The sequence below is a fragment of the Vicugna pacos genome, chromosome 27 (assembly GCF_048564905.1).
Source record: "Vicugna pacos chromosome 27, VicPac4, whole genome shotgun sequence".
Classification (NCBI taxonomy): domain Eukaryota; kingdom Metazoa; phylum Chordata; class Mammalia; order Artiodactyla; family Camelidae; genus Vicugna; species Vicugna pacos.
In genome coordinates, this window is record NC_133013.1 from 15,409,059 (window position 1) to 15,429,115 (window position 20,057).

The following is a 20,057-nucleotide window of genomic DNA, read 5'->3' on the forward strand; positions in this document are numbered from 1 at the left end:
CCCTCAGGAGGGGTTGGGGCAGGACCAAGCAGGACTCCAAACTGAGAAAGTGCCCCAAAGCAGGGCAAACCCCAACAGAGCAGCCACGTTTGCCCCGAGAATGAGGTCAAGGGGCGGCCTCCCCCAGGGCCAGGCTGAGCGGGCAGCCCGGGGCCCCAGAGCTGGCTGCGGCACTGCTCAGCACCAAGAGGCCTGGCCGCTGGCGCGGGCCAGGAGCCAGAGACACAGGCGCACACCCAAGCGGGCTCCCACCCCCACAGCTGCCAGCCCGGGCTCCTCCGAGCGGAGCCGGGAGCAGAGGCACCTGCCTGGCCGTCTCCCTGTCTGTTCTACCTCCTCTCGGGAGGCGCCTGGCCCTGAGCCAGTCTCCCAGCGGCAGCCCTGATCGCCGGGACTCCAGGGGGTGGGGTCTCGTGGGCAAATACCTGGGAGCCTGTTACCTCAAACCTGCTCCTCCCCAGCCTGGGAACCCACATCGGACGCCCTCCTCGGTGCTGAGATCACTCCACCCTACACCGAGTCCTGCGGCCCCGCCTCCCACGTGCGTCCCAGACCTGACCCCCCGACCTCCGCCCCTCCCCCGGGCCCGCAGGAACCCCTGACCAGCCTCTGCTGCTGCTCTGGCCCTCCATGGCCTGCGCCACCCAGAGACCAGAGTGAGCCTGGGGAAAGCATCACCTGGATCCCATCGCGCCCAGCTCAAAACCCCACGGACGTCCCAGCACGTGCAGTAGAACCCCACGTCCCCACTGTGGCCTCCAGGCCCCACCGGCTACCTGTCCTCGCATCCTGGCACGTCCCAGTGAGCTGCCCCTCGGGCCGCACTGGACTTGTCGCTGCGCCTCGGGACCTTGACACGTGCTCTTCTGCCTGGGAGGCTCCCCCGCCCATCACATTTCTCCTGAATGGCTCACTCTGTCGCCCTGAGAGGGGCCACTTTGTTGCGGTCACCTCTCCCCACACCTCCTCCACTTCTGCCCTCACAGCACCCACCACAACTCGGCATCACCCGCTTATCTGCCCCGAAGGCAGGCCTGGTGTGTGGTGCTAACCCATGGGACCCGGCGCAGAGCGGCTGCTGCCTGGACCGGATGACGAAGCGGAGACACACACAGTGCACAAGGCTCACCTCCCTCCACATCCACGGCTGTGCTGGCCTGGCTGCCCTCCAGGCCCAGAGAAGACCATGGATGCTGCCAGGGTGGCTGCGACAATGGACATGTGTGGTGGGCACTCAAGCCCCCTCCTGCTGGCCCTGACCCCCCGCTGTTCTCAGGAACCACCTTCCTCCACTGCAGGCTGTTGGGACAAACGGGATCCAAGGCAGGGCACTGGGCCTGGCTGGCCAAAGCAGTCCATCACTGGGCCCCAGCATCCTCCCAGCCACTGTGATGGGCCCACACCAGGATGGGCCAGGAGAGTCTGTGATGCTCACTCCACTGCGGGTGACGCAGCAGGCTCTGTCCCCATGCTGCCAACAGTGAGCCAAGGCCGGGAGTGGGAGTGCCACCCGAGATGGAAGCTGCACAGAAGAGGAGAGCAGGGCCCCTTGTCCCTGCTGAGCAGAGCCAGTCTGCCCCCAGACGTTCTGTCACATGCTACCTGGAGTCCTGACTAGTACGAGGACTTGCTAGGGCATCAGACCCCTGAGTCGGGGATCAGGCCACCCCAGACACCAAGCACCAGTTCCATGAGATGATTCTCAGTGTCCAGTACCAGTTACACACCCAGCCCTACGCAGGAGCTGGGGGGTGGGGGTGGGGGTTCCAAGAGAGTAGAGGACAGAGGTTCCCCGCGGCAGGATGGGTGAGTGCTGGAAAGTGTGGCTGCAGAATCACGTCTGTACAGCCTCTTGGACACCTGTCTTCATGCCTGCCCGCCCCCCCCCCCCGGTCCGGGGCCACAATAAATCACACACACCCACGCTGTATGCATCACAGGAATGTTCTGATTTCCTAAGTGTCATCTTGGGCTTGGATGGACTTAAGGCACACACATTAACTGCGGGACCCTGCCACACTCCAGACGAGCAATTTATCATCCTGCTAGGAGGTATTGATCCCCCTCAGACAGCACCTCTGCTCCCCAGACTGCAATCCTTCCCTGCAGGGAGGCGGTTAAAATGCACCAAGCAGCAGTGTGCCCAGCTCATCTCTCCGGTGGCTCCCTGGAAAGTTAACTAAATACACAAGGAGGCGAAGTAGCCAAGAGGTGAGACCTTCAGGAGAAAGCTTGCCAAGCTGTCCCCAGATTCTGGTGACTAAGAGCTGAAGGCCTCTATCCTCAGAGAAAGACGCATCAGGGGCGAAGGCAGCTGCATTTCTGGGGGGCTCTCTGGGAGGCCTGACTGTCCCCTTCCCCACCTTCCACCCCCAGCCAGGAGTTAGGGATTTTCAAAATGAGGTGTCAACCCCATTGTTTGTTCTTCGCTAGAGGTGGAGGGAGCAGGAATAGCCCAGAACCCCGCTGGGGGTGGGGTATGGGGGGGACATAGCAGGGAGGGGGCGCAGGTAATGTGATTCTGACTTGCTCATCTACCAGAAGCTTCCCAAACCATCCCCACATGCTGGCGGGGAGATGGTGATACAGAGACAGGGTTTCCGCCCTGGGGGCTGGCGGTGTAGACGCTGGGAGACAAACCAGCAACCAGGAAAGAAATCAGAGAACAGGACACTGTCACTTCCTGGAAGCTCTACAAAGAAAAAACAACGGCAGTGGGTCACGGGGTGGTAAGACGGTGGTGGGCTCATCTCGGCCCCTGTGAAGCGGGGACATGTGAGCTGAAACTTAAGTGATGCACTGGAGCCAGGAGGTGACACTAGGGAAAGGGGGGTTCTGGCGGGGAAACAGCAGGTGCCGAGCCTGGGCAGAAACGATCGGCCTTTCCAGGGAAAGGCCAAGGGCAGGTGGGGCGCCTTCACTCGGGGCCGGCGGTATCTGAGCCCCGGTGCTAGTGAAGAAGTGGGCGGCCCAGCTGCGGCAGGCAGACCCCGGCCTGGAGAGGGGAGGGCAGCAAGTATTTACTGAGGAGCCGTACCTCGGGGTGTTCTGCCCGGCTATACCGACACACCTGTGACAAAGCAGCTGGGAGGGAAGGAAGTCAAAGCTCAACGCCAGTGGGTAGGAACAGGGTCCCTAGAGACAGCCCCGCCCTGACTGTGTGACCTTGGGAAAGTTAATTCGCCTCTCTGGGCCTATTCTTCTCAACCATAAAGTGATGATGAAAACAACCACGACTTTACAGGGTTGCGGTGCGAGCTGCATGAGAGTCAGTGACAGGCATTTAGGACAGCCTGGCCCTCTCCTGCTGACTCGGTCAGCTCTTTTACTATTGTTGTGTCATTACCACGGTCACTGAATAAAGCACACAGCACAGTCCTGATCCTTGCTCCACCCTAACCTCCACTTTGGCTAAGGGGGTTTTCACTGTCTACTCTAGGCATTTTTAAGTCGTTTGGCTTTTTAAATGAGTATGTCATATTTTTGTAATCAGGAGAAAAAACTCAAGGTTTCCGCCCAGCCTGCTGGATCCGGGTTACTCCTGGAAATGTGACAATGAAGGGCCCCATGCTATGAGGTATCCCACCCGGGGCCAGGGCTCCGAGCGGATACCCCGTGTTGCTGCCAATCGAATCCCCGCCCTGCCTGTGTCTGGGGGACACACACACTTCAGGGAGCTCACGGGGCGCAGGGGCAGCCAGCTACCCGATTTTCAAGTGGAAAACAGACTAAGCACCTTGTGAAGCAGACAGATCTAACTGTTAACTGAAAGTGAAATCAGTATGACCACGGTAGCTGAATCAGAGCCACAGATCATTCCAGATACAAGCGGCTTCTCGGACAATGGGCCCTCTCCCTGTCGTTTCTGCCGTTCAATGGTCCTTTCTTCCAAAAGCAAACAAAAAGCAACCACATATATATTTATTCAAAAACTGTAGATACCTGATGTCTTTTGCAAATACAACAGGTTAAAACTGTTCATATTTTCTGTGTATTTATTTCTTTTGATCTTGTTTTTCAGCTTTTGATTGTGAAAGATTTCAAACCTGCAGTCAAGCCGTGGGAACTGTGTAACACACGCCTCCTGTACTCACGTGGTTTGTCTGCTGGGTGCGACCCTGCGCCCACCCCGGCCCTCAGCCCCGCCCCACCCCACCCCTCCGGCAGGGGAAGGGGCTGGCCGTGGGGGCAGTTCTAGAACGGAGCGAGCCTCGGGGCAGGGGTGAGAGTCCTGCTTCGTACACTGCTTGGTAATAACCGGGGTTTCTCTTCAGGCAGTACCAGATTGTCCTGTCCCAAATAGCTCCCCAGGAAGGGTGGGCGCAGGCCAGCCCGCCCCGGAGTGCACCCCCGCAGGGCAGAACCCCAACCCTTCCACCCCTCCGGCAGCACACTGGGACAGCCTGCTTCCCGCCTGCCGGTCTGAGGGCCTGATCAGGTCACTGTACCGTCGCAAAAGGGACACACACACACACTCTGTCCTAGAGGGCAGTGAACCCTGAGACCACCCTACAAGTGGTCTGTCTGCACCCAAAGCTGGGAAGGGGAAGATGGTCCCAGCAGACCCAGGGGGCGGGCAAATGCTCCAGCCTTTCTACTTAACGCACACGACTGTCAGGCGCACTTGAGGAAGGGCAGTCACTTTCGCTTCCGTGACTGACCGCCAAGGCCCATGCTGCCGGCAGCCCCCGGTGGTCGGCAGCCGGAGCTATGACCCTGACAGACACTGGGGGGTGGAGCCAACTCGCCCGGCGTGGGCCGTGGGCGCGCTGCTGGGGTGGGGGGAGGTTCCGGCAGGTGCACGGCGCTGGCCTTTCCCAGGGAAGGCAGGGGACAGGAGATAAAGGGTCAAGGCCTGCGAAACTCTGCTGAGAGAGGAAGCAACACCTGTCGCAATCAGGAGGGAATTCTGGTCGGGAAGGGAGCCACACAGCGCATGACGACCATGTGCCCACACTGTGCCAGATGTCTCACATCTCACAAACCTCGTGGCTTTAGGGACAGAGACTTACTTCCTGTCCAAGTGACATGCCTTATGGTTTCACTGGTGGTTGGGGGAGGGAAAGAGAGTGCTCCTCTCATCACTGCCACTCCCAGGGACTCAGATAACAGAGCAGCCACAGTGCCCCAGTCACCATGCCAACAGGAGAAGACAGAATGCTCTGGAAAGTGTGGCGCTGACAGCTCAGTGCTTGGCCTGGGAGGACACTTCTGCTCCCAGCTCACTGGCCAAAACCAGCCACGCGGCTTCACTCACCCCGGACAGACGCGCAGCCCTCCCAGCTGTCCTGCCAGCTCTGTCATCTGCAGGCAAGAGAGCAGCAGCTCAGAGGAACGGGAATGACAACAGCCCAACCACGGACACACCCGTGACTGAGCAACTCTGGGCTAGGCACCGTCCTGAGCGCCTCTCACAGGCCGGGACACTGCGCAGGGGGCCGTGGGCAGTCACGCCCTGCCACGGGAGGGGCTGCCTGGGCCACGTGTCCAGCCGTGGTCGATCGGCACCCCCTTTTCTGCCCAGGATCCTCAGTTCTGAGTGTGAGCTCCACCAACCAAGTGAGACAGGCAGCCTCAGGGGCTCCGTCACCTCTCCTGAGGAGGCAGCACAGAAGTGAAGCGTGAGACACAAAGACGACAACCCCGGGGAACCTCAGACCCAGCACAGACGTTCTCCCGAGGGCGGGGGTGGAGAGCAGGGGCTCTGCCCTGAGGAGCAAACACTGGTTCTTGTTTGTTTTGTGTACAAAGCACAGACACACAGCGCACTTGGTATTGAAATTCAACGGGTGGGGGGCCAGTGTCGAGTGCAAGTAGGAACAAAAGGTCCAAAAGGTTTGGGGGGTGAGAGGAGCGATAAGGTTGAGAAACACTGCAAACCGAAGAACTATTTTCACTTTGGCTTATTATTTTCATCCCTTATCCCCAGACAGACATTTTACCTTGTTGCGATTACAGCATGCTACTTCACATTTTTAAAAATTGATTCACACAGCTTGCATACTTCCACCCTTCATTCACCACTGGACACAGGGGGCCTAGGGGCCGCCCGCGCGCAGGCCCTGGGATGCGCGGTCATCCGCTCCTTGTGAACCGGCCCAGTGTCTCTGGGGTTGTCAGCTGTAATCTTTAACGTCTGTGAAGCAGATAACCGCCATGACTTCCTAATTCATTCATCCCTAGTTTTTTGAATTTGTAGCCAACAGTGTCTTTGCTTATGTGGAATTACTGTATTCTCTCGAGATAAAAACTCTGGAGAAGAATTACACATGTCTGATGTCATACCGTCCTACAAGCTCCGTTTGCCATGTTTAATGAAACCACCCCTGCAACAAAGAGGCTTCTTTCAGCAACGGGAGGGGAGGCTCAGAGCCCTCCGCACTCGGCAGGGCAGGGCAGGGGGCAGCTGCAGCCCGGCCTCCACCCCACCGCCGTCCCGCTGCCCCTCAGCTCGGTGGGGCGGCCTGGACTGTCTCCGGCCCCCGACGCTGCGGGTCCACAAGCCCACCTGCTGCTCCAGACGGGAGCAGGGCCGAGGAAACAGACACCACCGCTCTAACCACAGAGGGACAAAGAAATCGGCGCTCAGGTTCACCCATCTGTTGAAATAACTTGTTTCCTTTCACTTGGCCAAAGCCAGAAAGAGAAACAAAGGGGTGCAGAGAGCAGTCCCCCTCCTGGTCCTGGGTCCCTCCCTCTCCAGCAGGACTGGCAGGGCCCTTGGTAACTGAAGGGGGGCAGTGGGCGGCTGGGGACCTGGAGGGAGGCTGTCTCTCTTCCGGTCTCACTCCCTGAAAGATTCGCAGAGGCCCGCAGATGGAGCCATTAAGAGCACTCTGGCCTAGATATCACTTTCAATGAGCCACCTGGAGTGACAGCCTGGGAGGAAAACGAACACAGAAGAAGAATTAAAAAAAAACAAAAAAAGAAAGAAATAGTAAAGCACCAGCCACTTACTGCACGTGGGTTCCGCCCTCCCTGTGCTCTAGCGGCCTCGTCCTACTCCAGGCTGGCAGTGCTGGTGTCCAACCAGAGCGGGAATGTCCCTCAGCTGCCAGCGCCCAGGACACAGCTCTGTCTTTCCCTTCCCACGGAGGGCGGAGGGGCAGGGAGTGTGGCTGGGGAGCGAGCTGGCAAGATCTTCCCAGACGACAAATGCACGCGCCCTCTGCCCCAGCCCCCGCACACCTGGGGATCCTGCCCGCGGCCACACTTGCACATCTCCTTTTGGCTGCGAGCGAAAGGTTGGAAACAGCCTCAGTGTTCACGGGTTAAGAGGCCCAGGGAAATAAACGTGGGCTCATTCACACAGGGGAGCGCCACAGAACGATAAACATAAAGCAAGCAACTGGCTTTCTGGGCTAAAGTGAAAAGCGCTGTGAGCAGGATGCCACCGTTCACATCTGTTAAAAACCAACCACCTAGGCACACACACCTGCTGGGACCGGCGCACACTGTCTCTGCTAGGCTGGGGGAGAGACTGGTTACGGTAGCTACCCCCTGGGAGGAGAACCGGGAGGCTGTCTTCACCGCACGCCCCCCGAACCCGCCGGACTCCTGCCTGAGGTAGGGTCGCTTTGTTTTAAACCTTGCTGGACTCCAGCCTCGACGCCAGGTGCTGTAATGCCTTCTTTCACTTTACGCTTATAACACCTCTTCTTGTCCCCACTGTACAGATGGGCAAACTGAGGCACAGAGAAGGTGAGAGATACGCACACATCCTCCGTACTCAAAGCTGCTTCGTTCTAAAGTCCCTGCCCAAACGGCACAACATGGGCTCTTCATAGAAAAGAACCACCTTCCCAGCTGCCAGCGTGGTGTGTGCCTGAAGAGGAGATGCTTATTCCCCATGAAAAACACTTGACTTCTCAAGTGCCTCGCAGCCACTCAGCAAACTTGACTCTTCCCTCTGGGGCCTCAGGAAAGGAGGAAGCGGGTGAAGGGGTACCTCCTTCCAGCCAGGCCGAGGGCCACTGTGGAGAGTGCCCGCTGCGACGGACAGCGGACAACTTGAGGACGCAGGCCAGGCCTGCGTTACAGGCTTGCTCTCAGGCATCTGCCGCCCTCCCTGCCTGGGGGACCTCAGTCTGGGACCTCCCCGCTTGCCACCACTGCCATCTCCGTGCTGTGAGGCCTGTGCCTGGGAAGTTCAAATGCTCAGTGCCTCAGTTTCCACATTTGTAAAACGGGCATGAAAACAATCACACCAGCCTTGCAGGACTGCCGGGGGGCCAAGCGGGGGAACCGGGGGCACAGAGCTGGGCTCAGGGCCCACCCCAGGCCCCGCTCTGCAGGGGCTTCAGGTAGCACAACTGTTCTCGAATGGTCTGGCCTCAGGATCATTTCACAATTTAAAAACGATTGGACAGACTTACAGACAGAAAACAAACCTATGATTACGGGGCGGAGGGGAAGAGGGAGGGGTAAATTGGGAGTTCGGGATTTAGATACAAACTACTTTATATAAAATGGATAAACAAAGTCCTACTGTACAGCACAGGGGGCTACATTCAATACCGTGTAATGGCCTATAATGAAAAAGAATATGAAAAGGAATATATATATATGTATAAATGAATCATTGCTGTACACCAGAAACACAGCATTGTAAACTGACTATACATTAATTAAGAAGAAAAAAGGAAATATAAGGAAGAAAACAAAAACAACTGAGGACCCTGAGACTTCAACCATTTATGTGGTTTGACCTAGGATATCTATCACATTCCAAATTAAAACTAAGAACAAATTAAAACGTATACTAGTTAACACAAAAACAATAAACTCATTAAATGTGAGCACAAATAAGTTATTTTTCATAAATCTGTTTCCAAAAAAATTTTTTTTTTTGAGAATAGTGGCTGGATTCTTAGATCTGCTTCTACATTCAATTTGTTATAAACTGTTTTCACTGAGGACTAGAAGAAAATCCAGCCTCACACAGACAGGTGGTTGGAAAGAGAAGGCTATTTTAAAAGCCTTTCCAGATCTTTGTGGATGTGCCTTTTCTGTTAAGACATTGAGACCTGACAAGCAAGCAGCAGTTTCTTCAAGATTCGCTGCGACGTGGGGCCTGAGCCTGCGTCGGTGAACCTGCGGGCCCCAGGACTGTCTGACCTCCAGGATCGTCTGATCTCCGGGGCTGTCTTGCACTCTGAACGGCTCGTTTAGCCATGAGTGACTTCATACCTCCATGCACCGGTCATTTGGAAAATGCTGGTTCACGGAGTTATGCACTTAGAGAGAACGGGTGAATAAGCCAATAGTATCTGGGTGTTACATGAAAAGTTCCGGACCTCGTGAACCCCGGAAGAACCCCAGGGACCCTCCCTGGCCATGCTTTGAGGACACTGAGTCAGCAGAGCGCCCTCATCCTCCACGTTGACCGTGTTTGTTTTAAAGAACTCAGAGAAAGACACTTCCACAGAAAGTGGTGGGTAGTGGGAATGGAATCCCCCTGCATAGGGTCTCAGCCCCTCCCCAGTGTGCGGACGTGTGGGCACCCAAGCCGGCCCTCTGAACACACGCCCACCCCCATCACCTCCTTGAAGAACCAGCCGGCTCCACTTCTCCCTCCCTCCCTCCCTCATCAGAGGCCTTTCTCTCACCACAGGACCCCTCATTTTCCCCCAAACAACAGGCCTGGGTGGTTGGCAGAGGCAGGGCCTGAGCCGGCAAACTGCAGGGCGAGTGTGGGCCTCTGCCTCGGGCTTTGCAGTTGGTGATTCTTGGTCTCTTGAAATTACACACATAACGTGTATTTAGAGCCAAATACATGGGTGCCCAGAAACTGCAACTCATTCAGATACATTTTTAGCGTATCGCTTGGCCACCAAGCTCCACTAAATCCTCCTTCCCGGGTCCCTCGTGTGGCTCGTCCCACGCCAGAAACAAGGTGGGGACCTCGCGCTGCAGGCTGGGCTGCCGTGGGCTGCGTTCCCAGTCTTTCCCACTCCCGGCAACCACGTGCCAAATGCTTCACTTCTGACCACCGATCCCTCCTGCTCCAAAGCCGTCAGCGAGGCTCTGACACCCAGCCTCGTGCAGTCTGCTCCCCGGCCCCTTCCCCCCCCACCTGCTGGGGCACCGCGGACCTTTCCAGCTCCCCCCACCTCCTGATTCTCCCACGCAAGCCCTCTTGTTTCAGGATCACCACCTCCTTTGGACTTGACATCTGTCTGGCACGTACAGGGCCTTGCACACACAAAAATGAACCTGATGAGTAATTTCTGAGCACCTGCTGTGCTGGCCCTGTGCTGTGCACCAGGAATGCGGCAGAGAATAAACAGAGCATTTTTGTCTCGTCTCCTGTGATTAACATTCTAACACCCGTCGGCCCTTTGCTGCAAAGTTGGGACAGTCAGTCCTTCTGCTGTCCAGCATTATTTATTCCTTCTGGTCACCATGTACCATGCCCTTACTGTTATTTCCAACTCCTCAAGGCCGGTGTTCTGTGTCCCTTTTGCTGCCTAGAATACACCAGAAGTTCAATGATACTGCTGCATGGGATTGACCACAGTAACCACTGGAATAAGAATCAAAAAAATCCACATGAGAGGCCCCCAGGTCTGCCGCATTAACCTGCAACATGATAGGTATGTTTCATATTTAAATATTTTAAATACTGGGTGGGAAAGAGCAGCTCTTATCTACTCCTAAACAGTGTTCTCCTTAAACCACAGGAATCAAACTGAGATGCTGGCCTTGAGCAGCTTGACGGGGTGGTTAGGCGCTCAGTCTGGTTTCAAATCCCCACAGTCCCCGCACTGCTCTTTCAACCTGTATGACTGGCCCAAGAAACTTACGTTCTCTGAGCCTCAATTTTCTCATCTGGAAAATGGAGTTGAAAGTAACTGTCCCTGCAGCAAAGTGCTACCCTGAGAATTAAATGACAGAGTCCACATAGAGCTCAGCACAGTGGGACACGCACAGTTCACTCCGTTTGTGAGAGCTACTATTACCAACACCGTTGCTGCAGCAACCCTGTTGGCACTGGCCCTCCGTACAAAATTTCAAAGATGGCCCCCTGATCTCCACCCCTGGTCTTATTCCCGTGACTGCGACCGTGTTACCTACATGACAAAAGGATCTGCAGATCTGATGATGATGTTACTAACTAATCAGGTGACCTTAAAAGAGGGAAACTCTCTGGGTGGGCATGACCTAATGGCACGAGCCCTTCAAAGCGGAGTGTTCTCCAGCTGACTGCACAAGCGGATGTCAGAGACTTGAAGCAGGAAAAGAACAGGTGCCCCACTGCCGACTTGGAGGTGTAAGTGGGGAGCGGTGGGGGGTGGGAACCACACGCGGCACAGACTGCAGCAGCCTGCGGGAACCACAATCAGCGCCCAGCGACAGCGAGGGAAGAGAGGGGACCTCAGTCCTACAACCACCGGGCATTTGATTGTGCCAACCTGAATGGAATGAGCCTGGAAGCAGGTTCTCCCCCAGAGCCTCGGGATAAGAGCCCAGTCAAGCTGGTATCTGGATCTTGGACTCTCTGGCAAGAGAACCCAACTGAGGCAGCCCAGGCTTCTGACCCACAGAACGATGACCTAATAAACAGATGTCAAGTCACGCAGCCTGTGGTGATCTGTTACGTAACAACAGAAGAGAACAGAAGCCCTGCTTGGCCCCCAGCCATAATGCATATAAAGTAAAAACCTATCAGGTTCGGGGCGGCTGGCACTTTCTGCATCCTTAATGCTGCACAGGTGACGCCTGGGAGCGGGCGTGGTCTTACCCATCTCTGCCCCTAGAACTCAGCAGGGAGGCTATCATATAGTAGGCTCGCAACAATTTCATTTAACAAAATTTCAACTTTCTAGGCAATCGGCTTCATAGTCACACAACCAGCCAACCCTAAGGTGTTTAGGTGCACCAACCCGGGCAAATCCCAGCAAGGGGCTCTCTTCTGCCTAAAGGAAAACTGCAGGCACTGCAAGCGGCTCAGAGGAAGCCACCCAGCACCCAGGCTAGGTAAGTGTCCACGTGCAGATGAGTCTTGCTTTTTTACACACCGACCATTCCGTGGTTCCTGCCTCTGCCTGCGGCCGCTTCCTAGGACTCAACTGACCAGCCAAACCCTGACATTTTGCTTGTAATTGTACCTTCCAGTAAAAAGGCCCAGTTGGAGTGGTAAAAATAGACCTGCAACTTCCCGCAACACGGGCAGACCAGTTGATCCTGGTGCCCAAAAGGAAACCTGGAGACTCAATCTTGCTCTGACTCCACAAGGCCCCTGCAAGGGGGGGGGCAGTGGGGGGGCCCAGCAAGGACAGCCCACTCTGCCCCTGCCCCAGCAGACTACCCTCGAGCCAGCTCCTGAGTGAGACTCCCCTCTCACTTCCTACAAGCAGAATCCAACATTCAGAATGGAGGGAAACGTCATAAATACAGAAACGCGTCTGCAGCCAGGAGGCCTCCTGACCAAAGCCCTTTGGGGGGCCCCTCGGTGCCCTTGTTTGTCTGTTATCACCCTCCCCACATCTGTCCACCTTCTCTACGGCCTAGTGCCCCCGCAGGTGTCCCAACCAGGTGGCGCTGGTTGGGATGACAGAAGCCCCCACCAGGGCTGAGGTCCCAGGAGGCAGCAGGGGACCTGCAGCCAAGCCTGGATGCTGCCCGCCAAAGTGGGGCCCCTCTGTTCGAGCCCACTTGGGGAAGGACAGAGAGCCTGGCTAAAATGTCCCCAGTCCCCTGAACCCAGCAGCGATGAATTCCTCCAGGGGCCCAGGCCACCACAGGGCTGCCAACCTCCTGGCTCCCCCATTGTGGGGCCTGAGGCCACCCAGGGGCCTGTGAGATTGATGGAAAACATGGGCCTGGTTTTCCTTGGCCCCGGATCCCCTATTTCCTTTATCAGTCCCCATAGCTTTCCCTCCTTCAATCTCCAGATGAAGTATAAGGGCTCTTTTGTCAATCTTTTGCTTATTTGGAAGCCTTCTGTTACAGGAAAATAGACATGGACCCCCAACATAATAAACGTGGAAATTCACAAAGTTCTAGGAGCCCCAGCCTTTGGCCTCTACCCACAGACAAATGGGGATCAGTCTGCAGTGGCCAATGCCCCTTTCTGAGGCTTTTCATGGACCAGCTCTACCCGCCTGGCTCGTTTCTTTGACGAGGCTGGGTGAGTCCCTCTGCATCTCAGGGTTGCCAGGCCACCCCACCCCCTCCCCGGACCCACTGGCTGTTTAGAAACACTTGCATCCATTCAAATGTTCCAGGCGCCAGATCTCTGCTTTTCACTAGTGAAACCCATGATGTCTGCAGAGCTTTTCAGCATAAAATGAACTTTCAGGAATGTTTTCCCATGCACAACGCGCAGCAGCCTGGCAGGGGGCAGGGCAGGGATTAAAAGGGCCTCATTTCACAGATGAGTATGCAGGGACAGGGCGGGTGACGGCTTCACTGAGTCCCTAGCCGTGATCAGGAGACCAGAGAGAGGCAGAGCCAGCACTTGCTAAGCCTTGATCTTCTGGAAAAACAATGATGGATTAAAATAAAAAGAGGAAGCCTGAAAACACTGGATCACCCTTCTTTTTTTTTTTAAAGAAATAATGAGACCATTTTTCTCCCATCACATTAGCTAAAAGGGAAACTGTGGGTAACAACAAGTATGGGTGAGAGTGTCGGGAAATGGGCTCCCAGACACCATCAGCGGGGGAGTCAACTGGCTCAGGCTTTGTGAAAGGCAATGGGCTTTGACAATGAAAATTTAAAGACCAGAAAGATGTATGATCAAGGATGCGCATGACTTCATGGATTGTGGGGTGTGGGGGGGGCAGGGAGGGGAATCAGACACAACCCAAAGTCTCCGGCTAGGAGACTGTGAGATGAGAGGTGGTTATCCGGCTGCACTGGGGAATATTACGGAGCTATGAAAAGGGAAAGGGCACCACCATACACTAAGTGATAAATGCTGTGGAAAACTGAGGGTGACCCAAATTACATAAGAACAAAATCTGTGTATGGAAAGGGGGACCAGAAGGGGGCAAACCACAATGCCGACAAATACCAAGGATGGAGCCACTTTCATACCATGCTGCTGCTGCGTACTGTATATAAAGGGAATCTACCACTGCATGACTGAAATTAAATAATTTAAAAGAAACCTGTTTTCCTTAGCCTCCTTACAAATCAGAAGGTTCCAGAACGTAATGGCTGCAGGAGATCTCTGGGTCCCATCTCAACCCCCACCCCAACCCATGATGTCCCAGCCTGTGCACTTGCCCACTCTGAGCCTGGCATCCCCTTCCTCAGACCTTCCCGTGACTGCCTCTCACCATCTTGGAGGTCTCAGCTCAAACACCACCAGCCCAGAGAGGCCTTCTTCAGACCTCCTTGTCTAAATGGATGCCCCACCTTTTCCTTGCACTTCCCTGTCCGCCTCCCGCAGCCCAGCCACAGCTCTGTTCCTGTGGTCTGTCTATTGTCTGCTCCCCCTGGTGAATGGGGGCTCCAGGACGGGGTGAGGGGGGAACCCTGCTCCATTCTCTGCTGCAACACAGAGTCTGGCAGAAAACAGAAGGCAAAAACCGTTCACTGGACACATCTGGAACGGTGACCCTCATGATAGTCCGCTTGCTCCCGTGTCAGTGAGGGCACCGAGGCAGGCTGCTGGCAGGCCACTCACACCTGGCGCTGAGCCACACACCTGACTACCTGTCTGCCTCCCCTGCCAGAAGCCAAGCTTCGGAGCAGGCCCCCTCTTTGAACCTGACTTTCTCTTTCCAGTTTCTAGTCCAGGGTAGCCATTCAGAACACGCTAAATCAGTGTCTGCTGCCTGAATGGAGCCACACATCTTGCTCCCTCCCAAGGCCAGGAACAACAGAGGAGCGAACGAGTGAGAGTGCTTGCTGCCAGGGTCTTGTGAGCCCAGAGAGGGCACAGCAGGACTTGAACTCCAGATGCTGGGTGCAGTTGCTGGGGCTTTCTAGAAAAAGACCTCCTCGTCTCTTGGCCCTCACGCCTTCGCAGGCAAACCTGGCAGGCAGCTCATGCTGGGGTTTCAATGAGCAAAGCTTCTCTTATCTTAATTAGGAAATTAATTCCATTCAGCCTAGACTGATCTGTGGTCAGCCTCTCCTTGGGGACCAGGTAGAAAATAAACACGGCTTTCAGTTTCCATCCCATTCTGAAGGACGGCTGAGGGTTGAAGGCATCTTCCTGGGAGACAGAGGTGGGTGAGGAGTGACACCCACGGCCAGCTTGGCCCACCCTCTGGCGGCAGGTGACACAGTATTCCCACGGCCCTGCTCAGCCCCCGCCTCCTGCCTCCCCACAGGAGCCATCAGACTGGTCTTTCAGGCGCCTCCTTGGCAGAGAGTGTGACGTGCAGCAGGCGGGGAGCCTGGCCTCTGCCCCCTGGGCTCCCTCCTGATCCCTCTTGCTCCTGGGAGCTCTCTGTCCATCTTTCCTCTCAGAAGTGGCCCTGGGCTCTCTGCACAGGGAACACTCTGCAGGTTAGGTCCCACCCCATTGGTTCCGGAGCGGGTCACCCTAAGTGCTTCCACACCTGCTGCCCGCCCAGCTCCCTCACCGGGACCGGCCAGACCAATCATGGGAAACAAGCCACCCCCCACCACCCCCACCCTCAACTGGGCCCAGTGTGGTTCTCCTCTGACCCAGTCCTCTGGCTTCACCAGCCCCTTATCCATGGCACCCAGTGCCTGCAGGCCCTTCAACCTGCACCCCAAACTCCAAGGCAGTGAGCAGAGGCAGGGAACGCAGAGAGGCCCAAGGGAGGAGAAGGTCTGACTCAGTTTTCACTCACTGGGAAAGGAAAAAAAAGGGGGGTACTTGCCTACTGGACCCCTCTCATTCTACAAGTGGAAAAATGAGGGGCCAGAGAGGGACAGCAACCTGCCCAAAAGCCCACAGCACCCATTAGAGGAAGAGCTGGAACTCGAACACCAGACTTCTGCTTTCTAACCTGGCCCCTCTGCACTCCACCAACTGCCTCTCAAACTCCTTCTGCCCACGAGAGCTATGCCAGTAACTCAAGCCTCATCAAACTACTTAATACCAGAGGCTGCACGCACTTTCGAGATTTCACAGCAAAACATTTTAATAGCAATGCAGGAGAGCATCTACCCTTTTTACAGAAAAGCAAACTGAGGCCCAGAAAGGTAAGGGGACCTACAAGAAATCACACAGCCAGGTAGGGGCAGGACAGGACTCCAGACCCCCACTTAAGTGCTCCTTCTGCCAACAAGTTCCAGGTGGGAGGGTTCCAACTGTGAGACAGTTGGTGAAGAGGTGGAGTTGGCTTTGGGCGTCAGCCCATTGAAACACAGTGTGGTCCAGAGAGCTTCATCCAAACTCTGTCCAACCCAGGGGTGCAGGAGACCACTGGGGGGGGGTGGGGGAGTGGCTGGGGAGATTTTTATGTATCTACAGAAAATACAGTGAAATTTCCCAATTAAACTGGATTTCTGAGACCACAGAACAGATAGGTTAATAAGCCACACCTGTCTATCACTTTTTCATCCAAAAGGGCACTGGGGGCTGGGAAGGAAAGGTTTAGCAGTGAGAAAGAACAGAGCCTACTGGTGCTAGAGGGAAGGGGGCAGGGTGGGTGGCAGTGGTTGGGGCCCCAGGAGAGAGCTGACCACAGACACACAAGCAGCATTTGAACCCAAGTCTGGTTCCCAAGCCCATGCTCTTGCCCCTGACCTGGTGCCCAAGAGACTTAACAGGGAGCCCTTGCATTCTGGAGCCCTCTCTGTCCCTGATTCACACAGTCCCTCTTCCCTGGTCCTAACAGCCAAGGAACCTGTAGTCAGGTTGACAAGGTGAGTGTCTGAAGGTGACCGGTACCAGCTTTAGCCACCTTCAGATGGGGATTGGAAGCACCGCTGCTCAGAGGGCAGGAGGTCCAGGAAAGGGAGTGGAACCTGCTGGGGAGGCTGGGCTGACTTCCATCACCTGGGGACAGACCCAGACTCCTAAGGGGAAAGGCCTGCTGGGATGTTGTGAGCAAAAGCTGTGGACTCATACACTCTCCCCGCCCCCGCCCCCAGCTGTTCTAACTAAGTGTTTTCTGGCTGGGAAAACACTTCAACAGCCTTGGCTGCCTGAGGCGATTCAATTATGAAATTTACCACATTAGATGAAAACCAGCATCTCAATCAGCCAATTCATTTGTGTCTGGCCACTCTGTTTTCTCGTGCCAGCTCTGCTGGCCCCTTCCTTGGCCAGGCCACACCCACACTGATGGCTGGTCCAGAGGGATTAAGGGCTCAGGTGATGGGCCAGTCTTTGGTGCTGCTGGGGTGGGTTCTCCCGGGATCCCTTGGGATCCCCTAAGCAGAGAGGCTATATCCAGAAGCCACGCATCTTCCTGGGGTCTCCTGGGACAGCTGACTTCACAGCCCAGACCACAGCCCTGCGTGAACCTTTCCATTGCCTCCCACCTGCGTTCTGCCCAACCTCAACCTGCACCTGCCTGGAGGTCAGCAATGAACTAGCCTCTGGGACAAGTGTGAGTATGGGGGGAGGCCGTGGCCCGTGACATGACTTTCTCATCATTACCTAATCAAGGCATCTTCTCTCCACCTGTGCCCATCCTGCATCCCTTCAGCGCCCCTCACTGCCTTTATCACTGGGAAACTGTGCACACCTCCACGTGTCAGGGCCCCTAATCCACATGCCAGCCGCAGACTGGGTCCAGGAGCTCCCCAAAGGCAGGGTCCCAGTCAAGACGCTTCATATTATGATCAATTAATCAACTAACAAATGAATGAACAAACCACCCAGTAAATGACACTGGCTCCAACCACCTGGCTCATCACAGTGATAGATGGGAAGAACCAAGCCTGCCTTCACTGCAGTGGGCGAAGTCCAAGGCCTGGGTAATCGTCCTCTTTCCTTCCTGCTCTCCTGTCCCACACTGAGTGCCCGATGGTTTAAGATGCTATTAAGAGGCGTCAAAGCTGTCTCTGAGTGGAGTGTGCAACTCGCCCGCTGCTCTCTCTGCACCACCAACATATACCCGGCTGCAGCCCGAGCCCAGGACGAAGGTCTCTACCGCTTCTCCCTACCTTCCTTGTAACAACCTCCCTAGAGTCACTTCCTGTGAAGGAGAATGACTCAAGACCGAGATAGCTGCCGGGCCTGGAAGAAGACTGACTCGTCAACCTCCAAAAACGTGGCTTGGGGACACAAGGACCCCATGTTAGAAGGACACCAAACCTACCCCCAGTGAGGTGGACCTTGGGTCCTACTCCTCCCCAGCCCCCAAAAGCAAGCCTTCACCAACCTCCCTCAGCAGCCCTCACAGCACACCTGGGCCCACTGAGCATTAGCCCCACCGTGAATAGGGAGCCAGGCCCAGGGTCCCAAAGGGCCTGACCCCAAGTCACAGTCACCAGACTCTGGCCAGTGATAAGACCATGGGTTCCCACCTCTTCTCCCGTGCCACTGGCAACTTCTCTCCCTCAGTCACACCACCAGAGTGAACCCAAAAGGCCCAGACACCGGGCCTTCTCTGCCCTGACTCACCAAAGAGGACCAAAGCTCAGGAAGCCCTCCCTCTGCCCAAAGCCACCCAGCAGGACCAAGAGAGCCCGGATTAAACCGGCAAGGCACCTGCGTCTGCCCCAACCACAACCCCTTTGACTACGTCTCTACAAAGATTTTCCTTCGTTTAAAGATCGTGGTAATGAACTTCGAGGGCTTTGAAGCAGCAGCACAAAAAAAGCGTATGGTGCCCCTGGGAGCAGTCTTCCAATGGGAAAGCTTCTTAAGCAACCCAGAGTGGGGAATGGAGTGGGGGTGTGCCCAATGCGGGGTTCTCGAGCCAGGGTAAGATGGGGAGAAGAGGACAGGCTTGCTCTGGACCTGTTAGGGTGGCAGACACCCCGGGAGACAGGTGGACAGGACTTGGGTATGTGACCGTTCCCTCTGCTGCTCCAAAGCTCTCTAAACAGAGACGAGGAGCCCTGTCAAGTGGGACATAAACAGCCGGGGTACAGGAGCGGCGGACGGTTCGCATGGACGACCTTTCCCTGGTTAAACCTCTGGGCCCTCGCTCTGCACGAGGCAGGCAGCCATCTGGCCCTCGGCGTCAAGTGCGCGGGGACTTCGCCTGTCCCCGGGCGCAGAGCCGGGCCGCTCGCATCCTCAAAGACAGGCAGCCTCCTCTTTCCAGGATCGATAGTAATTTTTTAAAAAGAGAGTCTGTGGACTCAATGAATCAAGCACTCCCAGGGGAAAGAGTTGCAGCTCCCGCGCGCAACATCCATTTGCAAAACAATTCATTCCCTCGCTCAGAGCTTTCAACAAATACCCTCTCCAGCTCCCCAGGCACGCGCGAGGCGGGAGGAGGCGCGGGCTTGGGGAGGGGGTGGCTGACTACAGTCCCCACTCCCTACCATTGTCCCGGTCTCCAGCTCCCCCGCCCAGACCTCCGGTGGCCGCGGCGGTTCGGGGTACTCCAGCCCTGCTGCTGCTCCCGGGGCACGGACCCACAAGGCTCACTCTGCCGGGGGCTCCCACGGCCCGGCGCGCAGGACCCGGCGTCCCCGGTCCCGGCTCGGGAGTGGGGGGTGGGGGTGACAAGTGCCAGTGGCGGCAGCCGGGCGCGCAGCTAGACCGGCCCCAGGACGGCGCCCCCAGCCCAGCCTAGCCCGGTACTCACCGCTCGTGGCGCCGCCGCCCGCCGCGCTCAGAGGCCCCTCGCCGCCCGCGCGAGGCTCCGCAGACCTCGCTGCCGCCGCTCCCCTCCCCCGGCTCGCCAAAGCCGCCGACCGCGCTGCCGCTGCGGTTCTGCCCGGGCACCGCCAGCAAACTAGTTTCTCCGGCCTTCCCGCCCCGCCTCCTGCCCCGCAGCCAATCAGAGGCGGCGCTTCTATGACGGATGGGCCGCCGAACCTGTACTTCAGTCCGCAAGAGAAAGGGGTGGGCGCTGGGCTGCTCCGGCTCCGCGAGGGGGCGGGTCAGGGAGAGGAAAAGGACTTCGACCGGATTCTTAAAGGGACAGACGCCTGCCCGCCCCCTCGGCCGAAGTTTGCGGTGTTCGAGAGCTTTCCAAAGGAGAGAGCTTTGTAGA

The 20,057-nt window shown here is 56.3% G+C and overlaps 1 protein-coding gene across 4 annotated transcripts in view; it reads right to left on the bottom strand.

Moving 5' to 3' along the window:
• Positions 1-19,778, bottom strand: part of KLHL25 (kelch like family member 25) — a 30,322-nt gene extending 10,544 nt beyond the window's left edge. For 2 of the 4 annotated variants that reach the window (XM_072950738.1, XM_072950740.1), the window contains exon 1: positions 19,647-19,778. The gene's annotated coding sequence lies outside the window, so the exon portion shown is untranslated. Of the gene's footprint in view, positions 1-6,957; positions 7,043-19,646 lie in introns of those variants that run through there. The other 2 variants (XM_072950741.1, XM_006198477.4) reach the window with 2 other exon arrangements.
• Positions 19,779-20,057: the final 279 nt, after the last annotated feature.